Raw genomic sequence first — 26,875 nt, 5'->3', positions numbered from 1 at the left:
GGCTCTAAGAGGATTAGACCTTGGGATCATTGTGAATCTCCATGATGTGGTAGAGAGGAGGATTTTTGAGATATTTTCTTGGTTTGAAGCTAATTTGGCTGATTGAGTTAAGGACGGGATGGGGAGGAAATTTTGTAGATGTTTATGGAGTTGGAGTCTACTGATCTGGAAGAGAGTTGTCTAGCTGGTTAGAAGGCTTTTCCATGAGAGAAGATGGCATAGCAAGGTCAAGGTGGAAGAGGTTAGTTTTGTTGATCAATTTGTGGAGTCTAATGACCTATAGAGAAACTTGAGACTATTGCTAAGAATATTCCTAACCTGGTTGATGCTAGAATGGAAATCGGTTTTCATGATCAGTCGGTTGCATCTGACATGGAAATTGCAGAGCATTTATTCATGGATGATCTGGTTGTTATTGGTGATGAGTTATGTGTTGCAGAGCATCTTGTTGTGAGCAATAAGATTGTTGGTCTTGAGAGTTTGGCATATGTTGTTGAGGATCTATATATTGTTGCTGATATGGAGTTTTTTTATTGTTGGTGTGGATTCACTAGTTGCTGATGTGAATGAGCTTTTGCTAATGAATCCTTATGTTCAGTTTGTTCTTGGAGTGAGCATGTTGCTTAGATGATTGAGATTCAGATGTTTGACATATGGATGTAGATGTGGATAATTTTTATGTTGATTTTATTGTCCCTATTAGAGTGGAAGCATTTGATGAACATAAAGATTGGATTGGATCTTTCTTTTCACATCAAAGTGTGGGACACACTTTTCTATTTACCTAGAGGGTCTGATGTAGGAGCATCTTGGGTTTTCTCGGTGGCTACTTTGGAGTTCATGGAAGAAGGCTTAGTATTTTCTTTAAAGAGTGCTTGGACTTATACTTGGTTGATGAAGAGGTGCTTGGTAGAGGTTACTCAGTCATCTCTTGGAATTTCTTGGTTGAGAACTCAATGGATGAATGGACTTGGTGATTCTGGAGGTGCTCAGTTGTCGAAGAATCTCGGCATGGCTTGGGGGCACTTAGTCATCAAAGGAGTTCAGCAATGCTTGTGAGAACTCGACAGACTGGGAGCGTGGTGTATCTTAGCTATAGTGTTTCTTGAGTTGCTCAGTCATTGAAGGGTCTCGGTCTGCTAAGGAGGAACTTGAAAATAGTTTTTCTTGAGTTTCTCAGTTATTGAAGGGACTTTGCATATACTTGTGAGCTTGGTTTGGTCTACATAGTTTGGTTGTAGTGTTGACCAAGTTGGCTCAGTCAATAAGGGGCTTGGTTATGCTTGGTAGAGTTGTTGATGCTTAGCGTGGTTTCTCTGAAACTAAGTTTTATCTTAGCCTCTATGGTGCATAAGTTGTCTATAATGTGAGCCAACCTTGGCATTTAATTTATGTATGGGTATTTAATTTTTGTTGCAGCTGACTTGTGGCTTATGAAAACATTTAATGTAAGGTTTTATTTTAATTTGTATTGGGCTAGGCTGACTTGTGGCTTAGTTGGGTATAAGTAGGGGGTCTTGTGGAGTCTTTATGCATTCATTCATTTGAATGAGTGAGTCAATGATTCATCTAGCTTGGAGAAGAAGATGAAGTGTAGGAGAAAATTTTAAAAAGGACTAGTAGCTGAGGCTTGGTAAACTAGGAGATTGCTTGGTGGGATTGTGAAAACAAGTTGTGATTTCCTTGGGGTTTTCTTCTAGAGTGTAGATCTAGACTAGCTAGGATTAGCGTGGATTTGGATCTTGAGGGATCTTGTGAAACTTTTTTATAATTATTTTTTTATTTGGCCCTAACTTGAAAGACCTTATAGTTGGGCATATTGCACATAAGCAGTTGTTTTATGAATCAAGTATTGTGATTGTGTATCTTGTGATGTGCCTTTGTTGTGTGGTTATTTGCAAGGATCTGGTTTACCTCCAATAGGGATACCTTTGGATTCTCATTAGATTAGACATAATAGTAAGATGATTCAACATGATGAGCATGAAGCAAGATACCCATGATTGCCTAGTCATGAAGAGGGTAATGATGCACTTAACATTGCATTTAATAGGGATAGGAGAAATGATCAACGAATAGTCAAAAGAATTCAATTTTGAATTCTTTCTAATTAAAGCTTGTAACTAGCAATATATAGCTCATGTGACTCTTGTACGAATATACCACAACCTGACAAGAGCAATGCACCACAACAATGAGTTGCTAAGTCAGTAATAGAGAGGAGATTCAAATTTTGAATTCTTCGATCAAGAAGAAGAGTATAAATAAAATGAAGTTGAAAGGGAGAAGGTTAGATTGCTAAGTGAATAGCCTGAGAGCTAGAAGTGCCAAGCTAAAGTGGAATCTCATAAGTGAAGAAGAGTGATCAGGGAGAGATCATCTTCAAGGTAGCAATTGTGTTGAGAAGAGGAGAGTGAGCCTAAAATAGTGCAAAGAGTATCATGTGCTCAAGATAAGAGAGTAAATCGCACACATGACCATAGACTAAAGTTGCAGAGCCTAGAGAAGGAAAATTATAGTTCTGATGTTGGTGAAGCAAGTTGAAGAAAGATCTAGACCAAGCTAATTTTAGTAGATAAACTATTAGGTCATTTCTTTTTTGTTTTCTTATCTATGCAATAGTGAATCCCATCGAGGGTGGACCCTAATTGGTTCTTTGTATAAATCCCTTAATAGGGTGACACATTAACTTGTGTTTCAAAGTCCCTTAACTAGGATGATCTTAATCAAGTAATATATTAATAGGTCTCATTCAAATCCCCTAACATTGTGGCACCTCACAACGTCATTGTAATCTTTTAATAGGGATAAGCTCATGATCAAATGCACTTCAGAAGAGCACAAACTTGTGAGGATCAAATCACACAAAATAGTTTTTACCCTAGATGGGTTTCCACTACATAAATATTGTGTTATGTGTTGTTATTTTCATGTGATTTTGTTTGCTTAACTGTAAGTGATTGAGTCATAAGTTGCACTAACCTATAGAGAAGTACTGTGTGTGATTTGAAGAAAAAAATTGTGCATAGTGAGTATACTGATTCACACCCACCCCCCCCCCCCCCCCCCCCCCCCGCCGCCCTTAATATATTGACTTGTGGGTGGGACCAACAAATACTCCTCTCCCTACACCAAATCGTCCACCTCTTATATCCTTGCGCTAATCTATTGTAGGATATTTTCCTTTTTCTTGTCCACTTGTTCTTTTATTATCATTTAGAAGTTTGCTACCTTCTCCCTTAGCTTTTTTTCCCCCTCTTTATGTTTCTTGCCTCTTTCTTATCCTTTATTGATCCCTTACTACTAAATTATAACACTCTCCAACAATATCAAGTGCATTAAGGCTAATTTCATCTTGAATAGTAAACAATCCCACCAAAGTAGTGCATGACCCTTCAATCTAGCTTTTCTATCATTATCTTTTGGTCTTCTTCCACATCTTCATAGTCGACTAAATTCTCCACATGACTAAACCAATCTATTGTTTCCCATCATACATGGATATATCATAATTTCCCTTGTAATCATTTCCTCTTATGGTTTTAGCAATTTTAGCCACCCTCATATCATCTGGACCTAACTCCTCTCTTGGTTCCCTCTCCTCTTTTTCTTTCCTCCACTTCCTCTTCTTCATCTTCACTTTGATCTTCATGATCAATCCCATTCTTCTTATTATTATTTAATTTCTCTAATTCTATCTCTATCTTTCTCATATTCTCCTAACCTTCTTGTATTCTTATGTTCATTGTGCCACAAGTTTGGCAAGCTCTATGTTTATCGTTCTTGGAGGAATGCTTGGAGCCACTTTAAATTATCCCCCTTCTGAAATGTACTCACTCTGCTTTCCCAAAGGATTCTTTTGTGCTCTGATGCCACTTTAATGCAGAGAAAGGCTTGATTGAGTTCAATATCAAGATGCACAAATCTTACACTTTCCTAATTGTTCCTAATACAATCTCAAGGCTTAAAGAGCCCAAACCAAAAACCTAACCTTCCCAATGAATCATATGGATTCTAATGGTATTAAATTTACCAACCCATCCAAAATGGAAAATTCCCAAAACCTCAAACTCTTATCTTCCAAGCAAAATCAACCAACTCTGCCTATTAGGCCTACTAGCCCAATTAGGCCTCCAACAACTGAATTTAATTCTTTTCTCTGAAACTCTCTAAAGGACCTTATAAAAACATTTTTTATGATACCCATTTGTCTTTTCTTCAACATACTAAAAGATCTCTAACAAGTGTTTTGGACTAAACCCCTCAACTAGGCAACTATGACTATTTTAGGCCTTAAAATGAGGGTACATTTACAAAGGAACCCCCCTTAAATATCATCTCTAGACTTTTCCACTTTGGAAAAAATTATAAATGTCCTCCCATTAGAGAAATATCCAACCAATTTGACTCTATGAGCTTTTTAAACACAAAATCCTCAAATTGTTCCTTAGAAACCCTAAAAAACTAGGACTTTCTCAATGTCAACCTTCTCAACACTTCTACAATCAAACACATATGGAATCACCTTCTCTTAAGAATATATCATCATATTCCATCATAAAACATGGTCCTCCCAAACCCAAAATTGCTACTATTATAGCCAATCCTCAAATTAGTATTTCTTCAATGCATGTTAATTGTGATCTCTGGCAACTCTTCATTCTATCTGCACATCAGTTGGTTAAAAATATATCATACATGTTAGGGTGTGATCATTTTATTGGTACCAGACTCCTACATCCATGAAATGATCACAATTTCATAAATTTCTTTAAAACTAGTTAGAAATCAAAGTTAGTTCCCATGCTCTCACAACAACTTCTTATACAAATATAATAATAATAACTTTAGAGCATTCACCAATGTTAAAAAAGGGCATATTTGATATTTATAAACTATTACATCAATGAAATATATAAATAGAATCAATAATCCATAAGAAATTGAAAAAATAATGAACTTTTATTGCATTTCCATAACACAGTCATTTAATTGCTCACCAAATCCGTACTGCTCCAGACCCTATTCCCTAACCAAGCTATATAGGGTGCACATTAACTCCTCCAAAAAATCTAAGTCAGTTTGCATGCATAAATAATATGTTTAAGGGCTTAAATCAACTTTCCCTCCCAAAACAAACTGATTGTTAGAATTCAAAATTTTGAATTTCTAATTTACATTTAATTGTTGTGTGTGTCCTCTAATATATCAAAATTTATTCCAATTTAATCCTAGGATCTAAATGACCTATCTAGTATATTCCCAACCTCCTAGTCCATCTAGATCTCTCTTTGGGTACCATTGATCCCCCATACAATCAATTACATCCTAATGTCCTTATTAGAATCTTTAGAATGCTTATACATTACATTATTTTGATCATTAAAAAAGACCATGATTGGTTTAAGTAAATTCCAATTAACCCTTATTGATTCCCTTGAGTCTTCCTACATACATCAAGTCTTGATGTGGCCAATTTCTTGCTTGGGTGCTCTTGCACTAAAAGGGGAATAAACATGATGTTTTCAAGTCTGATTTTTCTTTTAAGTCTTATGCAAGTTATAGGAAGAAGAAAGACACCTTTGGAGTGTGGTTGTGAAAACCTAATCATGTGTCATTATGGAGGATACATGGAGTCAAGAGAAATCCATATAACTCTTGGGGAAAGAGTTCTCTTGTTGGTATGGAGTGTGGTGCATGTGCAAGAGGATCAAGTAGATGCATGATGAACTTGAAGGCCAAAGATGGTATCCATGCAGTTGTACAATTCAATTATAATGTACTAAGGCCTATAATATCATTTGATGTTGAAAATTTTTATGTAATTGTAAATTGCCTTGATGTTTCTGAAATGACCATAGGACCTAAATAATACATGTAATTGGAGGAAAGATTATAAATGGTTAAGAAGGGCCTATGAGGGGTCTAAGGGTGATATAAGATCAATTGTGATGAACTACCATTGGAGTAGTGTCAATTGTTAATACTTTTCTATGGTTTCAAATTTAAAATTTGAATAATAATGACTAGTTAAGCCTTTGGGCATGTAACCTATTTTAGGCATTATTAAGGGGGATAATATCACTCAAACCAATAAGTATCAATTTTAGAAGTTGAATAATGATTCTAAAAATCCTCTGGAAGGATTTTTTATTATCAGTGGTGATTGGAGATTCTGATTGTACAGATTGATAATAAGGAAATACAATAGATTTTCTAAGACCTTGCAAATCTTTGTGCTTTTCTATGTTTCCTTTAATTTTCTAATGAGAAAAAAATTATGGATGAATGAGGAATGAGTTTTGAGGATTCTTTTGATTAATTGAATAATAGTATAGATACATGTAATCAAATTTCCATAAACAGTGCTGAAGGGTTTAAGTAAACTACTTTATTTTGTCTTTTTTTTTATAATTTCAATGAAGATAGGGTCCATTCAATTAATGTATTATCTTATTCTCTCGAGATGGAATCCAAACAATTTTTATCATATGATCCTAACCATTTAACATGCAAGAAGAGTGAATTTAAGCGTACATCATGACTATTATATAGAGAAAAGTGCATGAAATATGTGCCAAGGGTATAGCAATAGAAAATATTCTTTAACAAGGAGATTTTTTTATTTTTAGAATCAACTAGGTATTTTAAAGATCATGTGTTGTGACTTTTAATGGGTTTCAGAAGTGTTGGGAAAGGTCCTTTCTAGAAAGCCCTAGTTTTGGGTATGTTTCAATGAGGGTTTTGTGATTAACAATTCAAATAAAGCCATGGGAGTAAATGGGCTTGGAGATAATTTGATTCATATGAAATCTAAATACTTTATAGTATTAGGTTTTGGGGTTAAGTTTAACACACTTTCTTTGTAAAAGTGGGCTAATTTTCCCTTTAAAATAGACAAAATTCATATTTCATACAGTTGTCTAAAGTGACCATAGTTGGTTTCTTTATATATTGCATTACTTAATAAAGGAATTTGAATAAATTATTAATTTGATTGGTGTTTTGGAAAGTTCTGGAGAAATTTGAGAAAAATGGCGACTGAGACCTAATAGGGCTTGTAAGCCTAGTTGAGGGGTAAACTTAGGTTTGCATACCTAATGAGTGGTTGGGACTTTGGAACCTATTGATTCACATTGTATTAGTTTGGAATAAGCATTTGAATACCTTGGAACATAGTGAAGTGTGGAATTGATTTTTGACCCTTTGGAACCATAAGGTGCATTGAGGACACCTAGTTAATACAAAGAGTTTGAAGCATTTGATAAAACCTATTTGTCTAAATTGTCTTGATACCCCAAGCCTTTGCATCATTATATCATAATTATACATCTACCATATTATGCCATGATGTAACCTTATTGTCATAATGTGTAGTATTAAAGGTTCTTCACATGAATTGAGTCATATTATGTCATAATATGCTTGATATTGATGATTCTTGTGTCAAAATATCATATGAGGTCATAAATAGACCATATTACATATATGTTGAATGTAATAGACCCTATTATTTTGTAATATGTAATGCTAAGTACGTTCTTATGTAAAAATATTAAATCATATTTGTTATACAAGATAAATTTTCAAAATAAAATACTATGTCATACGGTGTCAACATATCAAAATAAGTTGTTAAGGGAACTTAATATGTCACAACAACTCATACTAAGAGGTCCTTTTGTGTTTTAAGAGGACTTAGGTATCTTAAGGGTCTTAAGTTGTAATTAGGGGTCCTCAAATACCATTAAACAATTGATTCTAACTATATTATAACTTTTATACATAACATTTGAAAAATATATATAACATCTAATTTAAGAAGTAGAGTGAGAGAGACAATTTTCAAAAGAAGTAGAGAGCAATAAGTCTAAAGAGACATACAATGCTTCATTTTATACTACCTTGCCAATAAGGCTTCACATTGTTTCTATTCTTTCTCAGCTAAATACTTTCATGTAATCTTATTTTCTCTTTTATTTTTATTTCCCGTCTCTTCTATTTGTGAAATGCTCTTCTTAAATTTAACAAATTAGAAAAAAATACACTCCAAATGTCTTCCTTCTCAAAAATGTGAATTACCTTTTAATTTTCATATTTAGAAAATGAAAAAAAAAAGTTATTTATATGAGATCCTAATTAGCCAAATAAAACATGAATTTGGCCAACCCAAGTTTGATCAAAAGTAGGAGAGTACTATTGGTTGAAATTACTTGGGTTGAAATGTTAGCTATGTTGATTTCACCTAAGTACTTTTCATTGAAAGCACTTTCTATTGAAAGTCCCTAATTAGGCCCAATTTGCAAAGGCCAACAAATTTCTAAACATTTCAAGGCTACTTAATTAGAGGGATCAAATGGAACAATGAAGTCAAGCCATTTTGAGTAACATAAGTACTCAGAATGAACTTTCTAATAATTATAGATTTGATCAACTTAGAATTTATTGTGTAAATATTTTTTATATCAATGAAAAATAGGTTTAGTATAAATTTAAAAACCTTTGTATTCGTCATTCATGGAAAAATAGTAAACAAGAGAATTAAAAAAATTTAAAATAACCAAAATCACCATATGAGAGTTTTCTTTCTATTAGAAAAATACATTTTGAAGTTGGACAAATACGCAAGTTATGTGTTACAAAAATAACATATGTTAAAATTAGAGTTTGATCAACTTCAAACATTAAAAATATGAAATAGGCAAAGACATCAAACTAGCTCCATGATCTTGATATGGATATTGGAAAACTAAGTTCTAAAGAATCATATTGCTATTATTTTAGAAAATAAGTTATGCATTTAAAAAATAGTGCCACTATTTAAAATTTAGATTTTCATCAGCATACCAAATTTTGTGGGATAATTATTTTTTGAATCAAATAATTTTTAGTTATTTTTTAGAATCTAGATAGAAAATCCTAAAAGACTCTAATTTACTTTGTCTTCAAATTTGTAACAGCTTAGCGACAATATGCATTAGAAAATAGAAGCTTCTTTTTTTTTTTTTTTTTTTTTTTTTTTAAATTTCAGGATGCATAGTTTAATGTCCATTTAGGCAAAAAAGTGTAACCCACTATTGTGGGTTCACCTAATAATAATTAAACATGAAAGCAAAATCAAAAGAAAATATGGAAGCAAAACAAGAAGCAAACCCTCAATGATAAATAAGACGACTCATATTTTGATTTTTGTTAACCACCCCAACCAACTACGGTAGCAGAAATAAATTGGGTGCGGAATATATAAGTTGACATATTGAAACCATTTTAAAAATAACATATTAAACCTTTGAATGCCAATATTGGAATTGAAATTCCAAAACATCTACTATACTAAAATCGAATACCTAAAACTAATAAATTAAAATAAATTTGGAAAGAAGTAAGAAACACATTTAACCTTTAATTGCCAACATTGGAATTGAAATTGTTTATCTCTACTATAGTAAAAGATAAATTGGAATGAATTTGGAAAGCTATAATAATCATATAGAAACCAACAAGTAGATAACTTATTAAACCCTTGATCTTTAACATTGGAAATGAAAAAAGGGTGAGTGAGTAGCCGAGTTGGTGTGAAGGCGAGTCGTGAGGTGTAGTGTTAGGCTAATGATCCTGGTGCTACGCATCAACTCCGGTTCGAGTCACACTAGGTTTACCACAAACCCTTTTTGCCAATAGTGGCATGTTGTGATGGTTAAGTTGTTGCGTTGTTATCCTTGCCATCCAAGTTCAAATCTCATGGGGATGAGGTCCCCCGTTTGTGGCCTCACTGGTTCATAGCTCCAGGTCAAAGCGTTGGTGGTACCGGTGGGCGTGTTGCGCCAGCGCTACCGGTCACGTTAAAAAGTTTACCAGGCGCATTTTTAAAAAATAAATAAATAAATTTTTTTAAAAAAAACATTGGAAATGAAAAAAAAAAAAAAAAAACTAAAAAGTGAATATTGAATCCTTCAACCAATAAAATAAAATGAATTCAATATCCCTTTGGAGAAAAAATGATTTAAAAAAAAAAGATAAGCAATGAAACCCTTAGTAGCATTGGAATTGAAATTGGAAATATCTACTATACTAAAACTAACAAATTGAAATAAAATTGGAAAACATTATCAATGATATTGAATCCTTAATTACCAAAATTGGAATTGAAATTGTTTATCTCAACTAAAGAAAAAGATAAGTAGAAATGAATTCAACAAACCTCAACAATCACATTGAAACCAACAAGAAAATAATTTATTAAACCATTGAACTTTAACATTGGATTAAATGAAATTAAAAATCCTTAATAATAAATTTGAATGAAATGAATTCAATGTCCCTCTGGATTCAAATTGATTTCAAAAAGTAGATAACTTATGAAAACTTTAATCCCCAACATTATAATTAAAGTTGAAAACATGTACTAAACTAAAATTGACAACCTAAAACTAATAAATTAAAATAAATTTAGAAATCAGTAACAATCACTTGGAGATATTTTCCACAAACAAGTCAAATAGAGATATTGGAACCAGAATTTAACTGTGTAGTTGTTTGAGTCAAACATATTGACCCACGTTTCATGTGTCAATATGAACCCACCTCTTATGAGAATGAATGGAACACTTAGCACTCACTGCATCTAGGTGATGGTTATAAAGGTGAAGCACCAAAATTTCCTGGCAAGTCACCCATCCCAGTACTACTATAGCTTGAGTGCAGTTAACTACATAGTTTCCTCCATGGTTAAACTCACTCTGCTTACAACACCATTTGAAAAACCTGTAAAAAATTGTGTTCCTTATAAACCATTCATTAGAAAGCCCCTTAAGGTCATCAATTGATATATTGGAGATATTTTTCACAACAAGTCAAATTGTGATATTTCTATCAGTATTCTTCTCTGTAGTCTTTGAGTCAAGCTCATTGACCTGTTGGAAATATAAGAGGAGTAGCTGAGAGGGGATGGGTGAATTAGTTACCAAAAAAATAAATCTTAGATCCCTTAGATGTCAATATAAATCAAAACATAAACTCTAATTAAACTGTATTTTGTTGTTACTCGGAAAACACACAAACACTCAGTTAACACTAGCAAATACTACAACTCAACAAGTACTCATAATCAACTGTAACTTAGCAATAACTAAATATATTGATCTCAATGTGATTAACCTTAAACTTAACTTAGTTGCATACACAAAAGAAATAGCATGAACACAAAGTGACACCAAGATTTAACGTGGACACCCAATTTGGAAAAAACCACCAATTGCAACTAGTTACTATTTTCACTCTTCTTAAGTGAGCCCTGTTAGGAGTCAACCCTATTAAAGATTATAAAACACATTTTTAGGTGTGACTCTATTAGAGAATTTAATCACCCTATTAGGAGTGGCCTTGTTAGAGGTCTTCAAGACACTTCAAATAGAAATGTCACCTTGTTAGAGGATTTGCAAATAGCTGTTAAGCCAACTCTATTAAGAGATTTTAGATCACTGCTACAATGGTTAGAAAGTAACAATGAGATGACTTGATTTCTGATGCAACTAAATTGTTGATCACATATCTCAATTTTGATTCTAATACTTGATCCTTCCTGATCGAATGTATCTTTGCAACTCCACAAGGATATTCTACTTATCCTTGAAATTCGCTTCCTCTTGGCATCTTCAAATCTTCTATTTTATTTTCACACTTTCAATTCTCAACTTGACCTTATATTTATATCTTACACATTGTCAAGTTAGCTTGAATACAACTTAGAATACTTAATATTCATCTCCCCAGTTGGCTAAAACCAACAAACAAATCAATTGAACTTAATATGCCAAAATAAGAAAATCCTTCACTAGCCAACCCTATGTGGTAGACACTAACCAAAATAGATTTTCCTTCATTAACCAAGTGAGCTCTCATGCCAAATTTCTTTGACTCCCGAGTGAACTCGGTAGACACTGTCTTTTGCAAATTTTGTTTGGTAATCGAGTGAGCTTGATTAACACTCCTTACCTTCCAACTTTCCTTTGTCTCCTGAGTGAACTTGGTAGACACTAAATTCTAAACTTGGCATACATAGGAATGCTCAAAAGACACAAGAAACTATCTTCATCGCTCGAGTGAGCTTGGCATACACTGATTGTCAATGATATGACATTTTGTGTAACATCAAAGACAATACATAATTAACCAATTATTTTCAATAGTTTAATGAGCAGTGAGTCATGTGAAGTCATCCCTTGTGAGAATTAATGGAAAACTTAACACTTATTGTATCTAAATGATGCTTAGGTAGGTCTCTTATTCCACTACTACTTCAACTCAAGCGTGCATAACTATGAAGTTCTATCCATGGATATACCCACTTTGTTTGTAGCACAATTTGCAAAACCTTCAATAGGTGTTGTGCATAATGAATCATTCATTAGAATTTCCCTTAAGCTCATTAATTGACAAGTTGGATATATTTTCCACAAGGTGTCAAATTGTGATAATGCTATTAAGATTCTATCATGTAGTCTTTTGAGTCAAAGTCATTGAACCATGTTTCATGTGTAGTGCTTCACATGAACCCATCTCTCATGAGAATGAATGGATCACATAACACTCATTACATCTAGGTGATGCTCACAAAGGTGAAGCACCAAGACTTCTAAAGAGGTTACCCATCCCAGTACTACTCCAACTCAAGAATACTTCACTGCAGAGTTTCCTCCGTGATTAAAACCACTCTTCTTGCAACCCCATTTGCAAAACCTTCAACAAGTGGTATATCTTTTGAAAATTAATTAAAAATATATCTAAGCTCATCAATTGATAGCAATATCACAATAGTAACAATTACATTGAACGCTTAATTGCCATTATTATACTTGAGATTGCCTATCTCTACTAAAGTATAAGATAAATTAAAATGAATTTGAAAATCGTTAAGAATCACATTGAAACCAACAAGTAGATAACTTATAAATGCTTGATCTTTATCATGTAAAATGAAAAAAAAAAAATCCTAAACAGTGAATCTAAAACTCACCAACCAATAAAATGAAATGAATTCTATATATCCCTTTGGAGTTAGATTAATTTTAGATAAAAGACAGCTTATGAAACCCTTAATCCCCAACATTGGGTTTGAAATTGAGAACATCTACTACACTAATATTAAAAACTCAACATTAATAAATTGAAATGAATTTGGTATGCAATAATAATCACATTTGAACCCTTAATTGTCATCATTGGAATTGAGTTTTTTTATCTCTACTGAAGTAGGAGATAAATTGAATGAAACTATTGGGGAGGTCTTTAGGTTCAAATCTACTTAAACTTAATACATAATAATAATTAATCTCAACCAAAAATAATAAATAAATAAATATAATAAATTATCTAGGCTTCAGCTCATTACCTATAAAAAAAAATCACATTAACACCAACAAGTAGAAAATTTATTAAACCCTTGAACTTGAACATTGGAAATGAAATAAAAAACCCTAACAATATTATTAAAACCCTCCAACCAACAAAACGAAATGACTTCTTTATCCCATTGGAGTCAAATTGGTTAAAATAATAGATAATTTATTAAACCCTTAATCCCCAACATTGTATTTGAAATTGAGAGCATATACTACTCTCAAATTCAAACTCAAACTCACAACCTAAATCTAATGAAAGGAGATAAACTCAAAGCATTAACAATCACATTGAACCCTTAATTACCAACATTGGAATTGAAATTATCTATCTCTACTAAAGTAAATGATAAATTAAAATGAATTCAAAAAGCCTTAACAACCACATTTAACTTATTAAACCCTTGATCTTTAACATTAGAAATGAGATTTAAAAAAACCCTTAACAACAAATTGAAAACCCTCCAACCAATAAAATGAACTGAATTCTATATCCCTTTGGAGTCAAATTGATTTTTAAAAAAATAGATACCTTATTAAATCCTTAATTCTAAACATTGGATTTGAAATTAAAAACATCTACACTCAAATTGACAACCTAAAACTCATAAAAGGATATTAACTCATAAAGCATTAGCAATCACATGGAAACCATCAAGAACATAATCTATTAACCCTTGATCTTTAACGTTGGACTTGAAATGAAAACCCTTAATAGTTATCTAGATAACTTATACTGGAATTAGAATTGAAAATCCTTAACAATAGATTTGAAACCCTACAGCTAATTAATTGAAATTGAAATTGAAAATACTTTATATTTATCAAACCTTCACCCCTATAAGTGGAACTAAAATTGAAAACTTTACACAGTAAAATTGAGTACTTAAAATTGATAAAATGAAATTATTTCTACAACATTGATAATGAAATTAAAGTTATTAAGAAAATAACTTATTAAACCGTTAATCCTTAACATTAGAAGTGGCACAAAAAAACCTTAGCACTAAATTTGAATACCTATAATAAATTACTTAAGATGATTTATATATCCTTTACAAGTGAAATTAATTCCAAAAAAGGACAACTTCTAAAAGTCTTGATCTGTAAAAGTGGAAATGAAATTACAAACCCTATAAAATAGATTTAAGAACCTAAAACGAATAAAATAAGATGAAAAAATTCAAATTGTATTAAAAATCACATTAACATGCCTTCAAGCACTAGCTTAAATGGTTGGGAGAGGAAGCTTGAGGCTACAGGTCACCCCCATGGTCTCGAGTTCAAATCCCCTCCTAGCTTTTCTGATGGGATTAGACTTTGAGTCATCGATCTTATCTCTAGTGGATTAGTCTAACCTTAGATCGCCTTTCATTGAACCCCAACTTGGCATCTATAAGCGCAAGGTAAGGCAAGGGGAGTCACAGGGATACCACTGGCTGATAATAATAATAATAATAATGATCTCACATTAAAACCATCAAGCAAATAACTTATTAAACTCATAACCTAGAACATCAGAATTGAAATTTAAAACCCTTATTTCTAAATTTGAAACCATAGCCGACAAATACAAGCCCTAAAACAAACAACTTATTATAAAATATGAAAACCTGCAAAATGCAATAAACAAAAATATGCAAAACCCAATTTGCACAAATGTAACGCCCCGCCAAGGGATCCAAAGAATTAACCTAAAGTTTCACTAAGTTTGGTAGTAATTTTTTTTTTAAAACATGAAAGTTAAACTATTCACAACATACATATAGTAACAGAAGCAATAATAAGCATTCCACTGAAAGTAATCATAAACATACATAATAGGTTACATTCTTCAAGGATCCCTTAACATTGAGTCACATTTAAATTAACTATTAATGATTCCATCTAATACTATATCCACATAAAATAATAATGAAAAATCTAGCGTTCTTAAATTACATTTTCGATTGCTCGATCATCCACTGTACATGCCATAGGGTATAAAAGGCTTAAAAGAATATACATGTGTATAAATAAAGTACATCATCCTATTCTAATCCATGATGCAAATGCTATAGAGTAAATGAAACCAAATGTCATACATGATACATCATCATAAAAGATATAAACATCCATCATAACAGATAACCATAAAACACAAACATAACTAACTAAGTGCACAGTTCCTCCCAACCGTAAATAGCATCATTAGACCATCATGGGCCCTAGCCATCCCTCCATGCATAACATCCCAAATCACCGAAGAGATCATCAATATTAACATAGTGGGAATGTCACTCCTAAATCATACTACATCATATGCAAAAAGAAATCTAACATGCAAGATAAGGCATAAGACAAGTAAATAACATCATCTATCATATGTTAAACATCAATATAAGGATACATGTCCACCATCATAATCAAAGAATGCATCAGCCACGGTGTCTCAGACAGATCTCATATGGTAAGAGTGAAGAAGCACTACCACCCAACCATGTGGAACCTAAATGGTCCACTCCCACCGCGCTAAGGAGATAATCTCAAGTCCCAAACAGGCTATCAATCACATAGCAAAAATACTTTCTAAGTTTAGGAATCCTAAAAGTATACTATCTCAAAGATTCCAATCACAAACCGACATCTAATCCCATCAAGGCAACTGGAAGGTAATCCAAATACAACTGATCAATAACTCATAAAAAGGTTACATATATCATAGCTTACACAAGAAGACTAGAAACAATATCAATCAATAAACCACACACACACCATAGAGCATGTCATCACATAACCATGGTTGAGTTTAAAAAATCGAGATCAAAAGACATCATCACGACATCACAATCATAACCCTCAAGCCTCTAGCAAACGTCTTATAACTGGTCAACAAACTAGTCAACCCAAAAACCCCATACATATAGCATAGAGAAAACACATATACAAGCACATGTTTGGGTTTGTTTAAAATTGCATAATTGAATTAAGTGTGGGGGTCTCAGTTTTTTTTTAATAGCTCAATTTCTTCTCTTGAGAACCCCAAAAATAATAACTTAAATATTTCATTTAAAACATTCTTATTAACCTTAATTAGACTAAATTCTAATTAAGTAAATTGATTAATTTAAAACTATATTATTTATTTAAAAAATTTAATTAGTTTGAATATTAAAATTTTATTAATATAATATTATATATATTATATTATATTATATTATATATATACATATAATATAATATAATAATTAATATATATAAATTATTAATATTTAATATCATATAAAATCGAATCACAAAATTTGATTCATAATACATAAAAACTTAACTAATTTATCACCCATCGCCGCGGGTACACAGTACCATCTCTACGACCACTGTCGCTATTTAATATGGCAGAGCCTTACCTTACCCCCGTGCATGGGCATGTTTAAACAAGTATGTGATTCACGACAGAGCCGTGGGGCTTTTAAAGTCTAACCGAATGGTCCCAACCTGTCATGTCAAAATCCCTACGACTACAGGTACATGACCGCCAGTCGCAGACATTAAATGGGGTAGGGATGGGTGTATCCACCCCCCCATATGTATTATTATATATACAAACATTTAAAGAAAAAAAAAAGTTTCTTTTCAATGGATTCAAATTTTTTATAATTGTTTTTCCTTTGTGATTTAATAAGCAACATTTTAAATAAACATATGTATATATATATATATACATATATAATATATATATATACATATACATATATATATATACACATATACATATATATATATATATACACATGTATATAATATATATATACATATACATATACACACACACACACACACACACACACATATATACATATATATAATATATATATATATGTGTCTGTATATATATATGTATATGTATATATATATATATGTATATATATATGTATATATGTATATATTATATATGTATATATGTATATATGTATATATATATATATATATATATTCACGCAATTTGATATCAAGCATTACTACATTTTTAATATATATATATATATATATATATGTATATATGTATATATATATACACGTAATTTGATATCAAGCATTGCTGCATTTTTAATAAACATATATATATATATACATGTATATATATGTATATATGTATGTATATACATACATGTATATATAATACATATACATACATATTTATACATATATGTATGTGTATATATATATATATATGTGTGTGTGTGTGTGTGTGTATGTATATACATACATATATATACATACATATATGTATATACATAATATATATGTATATACATATATATATACATGTGTGTGTGTGTGTGTGTGTGTGTGTGTGTGTATATGTGTGTGTGTGTGTAAATTTTATATATATAAAAAGAGAACATATACCTAGTTTAAGCAAAAAGGGCTTTCCAATTCGAGGAATTAAGAATTTCTCTTAAGAAGTAATTGTTCTCTAAATTTACCCATTAATTCTTTTAAATAGGTTTATCCATATGCATCTGAAAACCCTAGCCCCATAGTTTCCTCAAATCTACGCATATGAAATTTTTTTATATAGAATTTAACTACCCATGACAAAATGCATACAACCAAGATATGAAAATCCTCAGAAAGCATTCAGAAGATACGAAGAAGACAAGAAGTGCAAGAAGCAAAAATAACATAGGCAGAATCACAAGTGTCTACCTGGACACTGATGCTAATTTGCTTCACTCAGAAACTGCAAAGCAAGCTCCTTCCTTCTCCCACATTCCTGGGTCCTCCAAAAACACTCTTTGAGCTTCTAGGAGTTCTTGAATATAAAGAGCTCTCAGGAAGCACCTAGAATGTCTCTAGAAACAACTAGAAGATGAGATAAGTGTTGACAACTAAGCACGAACTTTTTCCAACCTTCTAGATGAGTCACAAGGTTGTAGACACCATGTGCTTAATTTGTGCACTAACTCCTGTGTTGTAGACACACGTGCATTCAAGAGGTGCATTTACTCCTAGGTAGACTTATAACTTTTATTTTAATTCTTTTATTATTTCTATTATTATTATTTATTTATTATTTTATTATTATTTTTATTATTATTAATTTTAATTTAATTTATTTAATTCTTTTTCTCAATTAATTCCCATTTAATTAATTAAAATCAAAATATCTAAATATCATGACATTATATTAATTTTCTCTAAAATAATTAAATTATTAATTAAATCTTTTAATTTTAGACTTAATTAATAGAAAATTCACCATAGACCTCCAAGATAAAACATGAAAACCCATCATAGAACAATCCATACAAAATTAGTCTAAAGGGTTAAAATCATGAATTATGTCATCTGACACATTTGGAAGGTGAAATATCTCGGATACTTGTCCTACCTTTCTAAGAAAAAAGGTTTAAGAGTTTAGGATTTGGACTCGAGAATTTATCTCCCCTCTCTTACTATTGAGATAGTGCAATAGGGTACGCTCATCTTGGCAATTCAGAGAAGTCAATACCCAGTACCTACAACCTACATAAAATTCATGCATGTACATACTATATATATATATATATATATATATATATATATATATATATATATGTATGTATATGCTAAGCTAAACAGGCAATGGCAGGAAGTGGTGCATTATGTAGATCTCGACTAGTAGGTGACTATGACTCCCTTCCTTAACCACATTAAAAATTTCAAACATGAGAAACAAACACGCACACCATACACATGCAAGTATGGGGTAAGTATCCATAAGAAAACACGTGATAATAAACCATCTAACTAATCATCATCCATAACCGAAACAATGTAATAATCATCTTGCATACATGAAATGTGAAATCTAAATAATCACATCATATATCGATTGAATCCATAGCACAATATCTAATAGTGTCAAAACAATGCTACTAACCATCAACATAAAACTAGTCTAATAGAGTTCGACCATGATAACAACAATGTATTTAGAAAAATGTGAACGATGGCAGGCACTACAACAAAAATCGTGAAACCAATAAGAATCAAAATGTCATTGCCATACACAACAAATGACACACAAATAATTTAAAAGTCATTATGTAAATTAGAAATGATACAAATGGAAACATATAGTATACAAAATGAAGAAACAAGTAAAAATAGGTAGTGGAGGCTTGAGTTAGTGAAATAAGAAAAGAAAAGAAATCAAGACATATTTAATTAAGCTCGATGGTGAGAGGTAGCCATAGTGATGAGAGATATCCTCATCTCCATCAAAGATCAAATAGTAAACACACTCTCATATTGTAATGCCCCACTCGAGAACCCAAAATAAATAAATCTAATATGTTACAAAGTTTATGAAACTATTTTAAAAAAATATAAACAACATCAAAGTAACAATGAGAAAACAATATACACATACACAACATTTACACAAATGCAATTACAATACAAATTTCATTCCTAAAGGGTTCCTTCAAATTGAGTCACATTTAAGAAAGTTTTGTTAATAAGTTTAAGTCTTAATTACAATGTCCATAAGCATAAAATGAATAAACACATACATAATACCATATACAAATACATAAAACAATTGATATGGTAGAGTACATTCAGATAGCATCATCCACTGCTCATGTCTTAGAGTATGTAATAATAAATACAAGTACACCAATATACAATACAATATCTCGTAGGATCTCAAAACACATAATACATAGATACATCAAACAAATAGAAGTCTCTAAGATAAGAATAAGAATGATAATGGTATAATTGTATCAATACACATCCAAGATCTGTCAATCTGAGGGGGACCCAAATAGTAAGAAGACACTACCTCCCAACTGTGTGGTCACCTAATTAGGCTTCCACTCCCATGTGTAGGATAGATAATATATGATCCACACACATATAATCAAATCATAAAACAATCCTAGATAAGGAACTTTGATAGAAAAATCTAACTCAAGGGTAACATAAACTATTGATAAAGAAAAAAAAAAACTAAAGTAAAAAAGACACTCATCCAAACCAACATTACATACCAAAATTAACAACAGATACCGAGTACAAATCAAATATCAAAATAAAAAAGATACAACCACCTCCAAATTAATGTCAAGTTTCACAAGCACAATAGCCAACATATAGTAATTGTCATCAATAAAAGTAAACCACAAATCACTAACTCCAACAATAAAAACAACACCAACGAATAACTGACACTCATTAATAAAATTTAACTATCAATGATAACTAACATTCAGTCGATAAATAATAACTTATAATAAATACACCATCAAAAGTAATATCCAACAAGTACACCACCAGAGGCAAATATAACGAAAATATGAAGGAGACTCGGGCTATATACTATGGAGTGTCATCACATGAGCCAACTCTAAGGTTATCATGGCAATCTCTCAGGACCCCAACCCCCTAATGACTCTATGTGGAACCATAATACCTTCTCATGAAGATGAGGAAACTAGTCATGCCTATCAAGATATCATCTCATTCTCATCTTTAGCTTATACAAGCACTCATGGCATAGATGAGAAAAAAATCTTTAACTTATCTTTTTTATTTATCACAAGGCATGAGAGAGGAAAGTATTTAATTACTATGTTATCATTTGTTACACAACTTATAATAAGTTACCCTAACAACCACTTTGTGTCTCAACCCCCATTGCAAGCCACTCCCATTGACATGCACTTAAACTACCTTGCCAAAACTCACAAACCACAATTGTGTCCCATACCACAAAAATAATATTGATCAAATTTGGTTCCTTAATAGGCAACCCAAAAATGACATTGGTTATCAAACCCCAAGTTCTCATAAATGCTCAATAGCATAAAGCCCATAAAACATAAATCTCAATTCAAATCATAAAGTACATCATGATATCAAATCAAATAATCATAAAAGAAATATCAAAAACATCTATGGTGCACATCCTAACTTGGCCAACTAAATAATCCACATAGAAAAACTATCACGAAAATAAACATCACAAGACTATATATAAAATATTTAAGAAAACACAAAGTTTTCAGTCATATGATTTGATTCTATCATTTTCTCTTGTTTAGTTTGAGTCATAAAGATGTCTTTAAAAATAAAATAAGAATATAAATGTTAATATAAATTGTTATGCTAATATACTTATTTAAATCAATAAGTATTTGAATGTCAAATCTCTTTGTGCATATAAAATATCATGTAATATTATCATATTATTAATTTAAATAATCTTAAATCATGATAGATTTAATTAATGACATAAATGTATAATATTAGATTAAATATTAATATCAATTTCATTTCTAAAATATTAATTCAACTTCTATTTAAGCCTAATATTAATATTTACTTTTCCTTTAATTTGTGATGCAACTAGAGATAACTCAAACTTGAAATTATAAGTTTAATTAATTTATCTACAATTTCTCTCATAATATTAAATATTTATAACTAGATGATTATATAGTGAACTCCACTATAGCTTCTCTTAAAATATAACTAAATCACAATTATATATTTATTAATTTGTAACTCCACTTGCATTAATAAGTATATAATAAGTTATATCCCACTAAGAGTTTTAAAAGTAATTGATATTAAAAACCCACTCATAAGAAAATAAATAGTATTTATTTGTTTAAATATTAAAATAAATAAATAATTTTTTTTGAAATTAATAATTAATAATTATTTTTTCTTTAAACAAAATCTAAAAATCAAAATATAATTTTATAAAATAAAAATAAACATCCATTCAATATTTTTGCATGTCTTTGATCTCTCAAATCATGCAACCATACTATACTTTGTTTTCTATCTTTAGTATATTTATTTTCACATGTATGCATAACTTTAGTTAGAACATGATTTCCTCTCAATTAATTTTTTTTTTTCTAATAAATTTTGCAACCAAATTGTTTTAGATATAAGAAGAAAATTTATTTTTATTTAAAAAATTCATGATAATCACATGGTTCTAATGATAAATTTAAAGTTGAAACCTTAGTTGTTCAATTTGTTGTTTTCTTCCAATTTTCTATAATCAATTTTTTTCTTATATTAGAAAGGATTTTAAAATAATACAATCATAATAATTTTATAGATTTTTTTCAATTTTTCTTAGTCAAGTTTTTTTTATTAAAAAATTTTACTTTTTTCAAAATCTATAACATATTTCTTTATTTAAAAATCAATACAATAAATTAATAAGCATTATGCAAGCACCTAGGAAGGCATGAAGTAGACAAATCTTTCAATAAATTCTATAATGAATTTTCAAACCCTACCTCAAAATTGTAGCTAAAATCTGAGACAGTCTATGAACACATGTAAATTCAAACCCTTCGAAACTTTCAACAATTCATTTCATCCAATTCTGAATTTTGCTTCTTAAACCTTGTGTGTAGAAATGAGCTCGAATCTCTTAATAAAGAGTTTAACTTTGCCTATGGTTTTTGGTTTAAAGACCTCTCCTTAAAATAAATTTTTATTACTTAATTCTATCATGCACACTTAAAGAACTTTTAAATTAAAATATTCTTTTATTTTATTTTCTTCCACTTTATTAATCAGTAAAGCACTATTTACAGCATAGTTTATTATTCAAATTAATAATAATAATAATTAAAACTCATTATTTGAATGCAACTCTAATTAAATATTTATAATAAAACAATATTAAATATTTAATCTTTTAAATCTCTTTTTATTCAACTTCTTAAATGAGACTTTTAAATTAAATCTTTTAAACTGAAGCATATATGTAATTAATTTCTAATTAACTAAATATCACATATTCTAATTTCTCTTTAACCAATTTTCTAAATTATACTTATAAACTAGCAGTTGCATGCTTTTATGCTTGCAACATAAGCCAATAGGTGCTCGATAATAAAATTATTTTTAAAAATATAATCTTATGTGAACAAATTAAATTATTAATAATTTTTAATTTAAATGACATAATATTTACTAAAATCTTTGAAATAGATTAATAAATATTATTTATTTAAATTCAATTTATTAAATATGAAAAAATAATCATTTAATAAAACCCCATCAAAAAATCTATTATGAAAAATTAATAAGAGAAATACAAAAAAATAACGCCATCTCACAAATATTCTATTGACCAAATAAATTATAGATACTAAACAATAATATTTAAGAAAAAAACTAAACTAATATAATAATAATAATAATTTAAAAACTAAAACCTAAATCAATTTTAAAAATCAAAAGCTAAATAAATAGAGATCACAACATGAGCTAATGTAGAGATCACAAGTAATTATTTTTTAAATAAATAGGAAAAAAAAAATAGTTAAAAGCAAAGATTTAAAATATAATCTTATGTGAATGTTATCAAAATTTCATTACTTACAAAATTTTGCTTTAACATTCATTACTGTTTATCAATTGCATTCATTTGCCAATGTTCACAGAAACGAAAAAAAGTACATTGCATTGATAAAATGAGAAAAAAATTTATTTGTATTAAACAATGACAAATTTCAATTTAGAGTTTATACACTGAAGAATTAAAGAACATGTATTGAATGAAAAAATGATCAAAATCTCTCACACAAGGCCATGAGAGTAACCTAGTATTCATTATTCTTGTGCAAATAAGGAACATGTAAAAAAAATAGAATAAATGATACAAATGAATATGCAAGAGTATGAGAAAGGGAACCAGCCATTTCCTGGGGGTATATGGTTGGTCTAAGTCTGCATTCCCGAGGTTGCCTTGCTGAAATTGAGTTCTTCTTAATTCCCCAAGCATCCAACTCCTACAAAAAGTGAAAGGAAGGTACATGTTAGATCCATATGGATCTAAGCAATGTCTGGTTCTGCAAAAATATACATATACACTTGTACCATTTATCCATGATCCTAATTTGAACAAGAATAGTGAACTCAATCAATCATGGAGCAACAATATCAGAGTCTAAAAATCAAAACCATGTATACAAGTGATTTTATTGCTAACATGTTTGTGTCATGTGCAGAAGGCAGGGACATTGATATTTAGGTGACAAGCTAAATTTTTGATGAATTTGTTTATAGGTGTCATGAGCCCGTGCTTGAACCCTGTAAGTCAACTCAATCAACAATTTTCAACAAATGCATCTTTTAGGAACAACAATGGTATATGCAATAGCTGCCAGTAAAGGAAGAAAACCAATTAAAATCCATGAAGTTCCATACAACAAGCAAAGATCATTCATGGCGACATTTTCATCTTCAAATAACATGGAAGTTCCAACTAAAGCATATAATAAGGTTACTATGAGCAAAAAGGAGATTCTAAACAAACCCAGATAATTTCAAGGTAATAAACCATAAAAATAATTTTCCAATTTTAATGATTTATATGCAACTGCAAGAAAGAAAAAAAGAAGGGCTTCAAATAGCATGATAACTTAATCCGAAAAAGGAAGATCTTGCTATATGTTCACACAACCAATGGAATTACATTCAAAACTAGTATTGTTACTTCCAGCAAAGCCATGGCGGCTTCAAACCTCAGAACAACAATAACCTATTATAAACCTCTCATGGCAGATTCAGGCAAAAAAAGAGCAACAGTAAATTCTTTTTATAAGTGATTCCAAAATATAATGAAGATCTTTCAGCATGGCAAATAAACTCTACTTGGGTTTTGAAAGAAATGACGTATTGAAACAATCAAACCAGTAAAATATGCAATGACATGTATGTATTGTTTCGAATTTACACATGGAAGCCCTCATATCAGATGAAATTATGAAGCAAACACTGAATGCAACAAAGAATGATATAAATCGTACCTCCAACAAGCTCATTACTGGCCACCACCTCAAAGAAAGTTAGAGAAATCCTTGAGTAGCAGCATACAACAGAGATCTTTCATAGAAAAGCCCACAAATCTTCTTTATGGTGGCTTCAAATCAGCAAACCCTTCATCCTCTTCACCATTCAAAATTTCTAGAATGTGGAAATGAGAAGAGTTTAGGGTTCTTTCATTATTTTATCTGCCCTTTATCATTTTGAAAGATCATTTGAAGTCCACGAGGTATTTGATGGGGTTTTTATATTTTTTGAAACTTTGTGTTTAATTTAAGAGAAGGGAAAGGTTTTATTCAATACCTTATGGGTAGTTAATTTATTTCTTTTCTTTTTTGCATATATATGTCACATTGTAAAGAAGATGTATTTGAATGACAATTTTATAAGTCATTAAATATATATTCCTCTATTTTAAATGCAAAAAGAGAAGAATTGAATTTATCCTTATGTAATGGTCTTTAATTCAAACAAATAGTTGGGAAACAGGTGGAGAGAATATAGGGGCTCGAGTTTGACTTTGCCATGTTAGTTTGTGACTCTTTATGACTTGTTAGAGCATTTTTAGGTAGTTTTGATGAGTCATGGGGGGCAGTTATGAATTAATGGAGTCTTAGACATTATGGGACTTCATTTTGGAAGTTTCTAAGCCCTATTTTGGAGGCTATCTTTCTGCATACGACCCAAAGAGTTGGGCATTGTACTTATGGAGTTTGGTAACTCATTGGTAGAGAGTTCTGAGTTATGCAAAAAATAGTATTGAGTGATATTTTTATCCTGAGTATTGTTATGCATTTTTCTGTAACTATTTTGGAGAATAGTTGAATATATGATAAGCTTTTACAAGTTCATTGTGGGAAGATTTTCAAGCCTTAATCTTTTTTGTGGTGTTGTGTAATGTTCTAATTCGATAGTTTAATATGTGAATTCAAGGGTTCCTTATTAATCTATCTCAACTCTACCCTATCACTGAAGTGTATTTTGTCTACAGGTCACCTTTTGTGTTTGTTTCATTTTCATCTTATTAAGTGAAAATTTCTATTTTCTTAATGAGTGAAAATCAAGACCTTAATGTGAAACACTATTGCAGGCCAATATAAAGTTTGAGTGCTTACTAGTGTTTTCTGATATATTGGTGTTAAAAGGCTATTATTTGTTGAAATCTTTCTTTAAACATCTTTGGTGCATCACCTTTTAGAAAGTAGTTTTAATTTTTTGTTTGCAATCTTCCTTAACCCTTTTCTCAACAAGAAAGTAGTGTTAGGAGAATTAATCAGGTGATTTTTCATATAGGAGCCGACCTAGAATCCGGAGGTTCAACCATTGATAGGTTACCCACAGCCTTTGGTTATTCCAATGTTGGCCTAGATTTTCAAGTTTTTCTTGAAATTTGATAGGGTGCAAATTTAGGTGACAACAGTTTTTGGCACACCTCATGGGACCAAAAGGAGTTTTGTACTTCTTTTTGTGTTTTTTTTATATTGTTGGTGGTGTGTTCAACAATATATTTTTCTGCACAAGGCAGAAAGTAAGCACACTTGGCGACTCTATTACTCTGATATGAGCATTTCCGATGCAGCAATTTATGAGTAAAGTTCAAATAAGGAGCAGTGTTGCACCTCTTCAATATAATGAGCTGTCAC

This window comes from Cupressus sempervirens, chromosome 1, assembly GCF_028749045.1.
Source record: "Cupressus sempervirens isolate cs-2001-9-10 chromosome 1, ASM2874904v1, whole genome shotgun sequence".
Lineage (NCBI taxonomy): Eukaryota > Viridiplantae > Streptophyta > Pinopsida > Cupressales > Cupressaceae > Cupressus > Cupressus sempervirens.
This window is presented reverse-complemented; position numbering follows the sequence as displayed.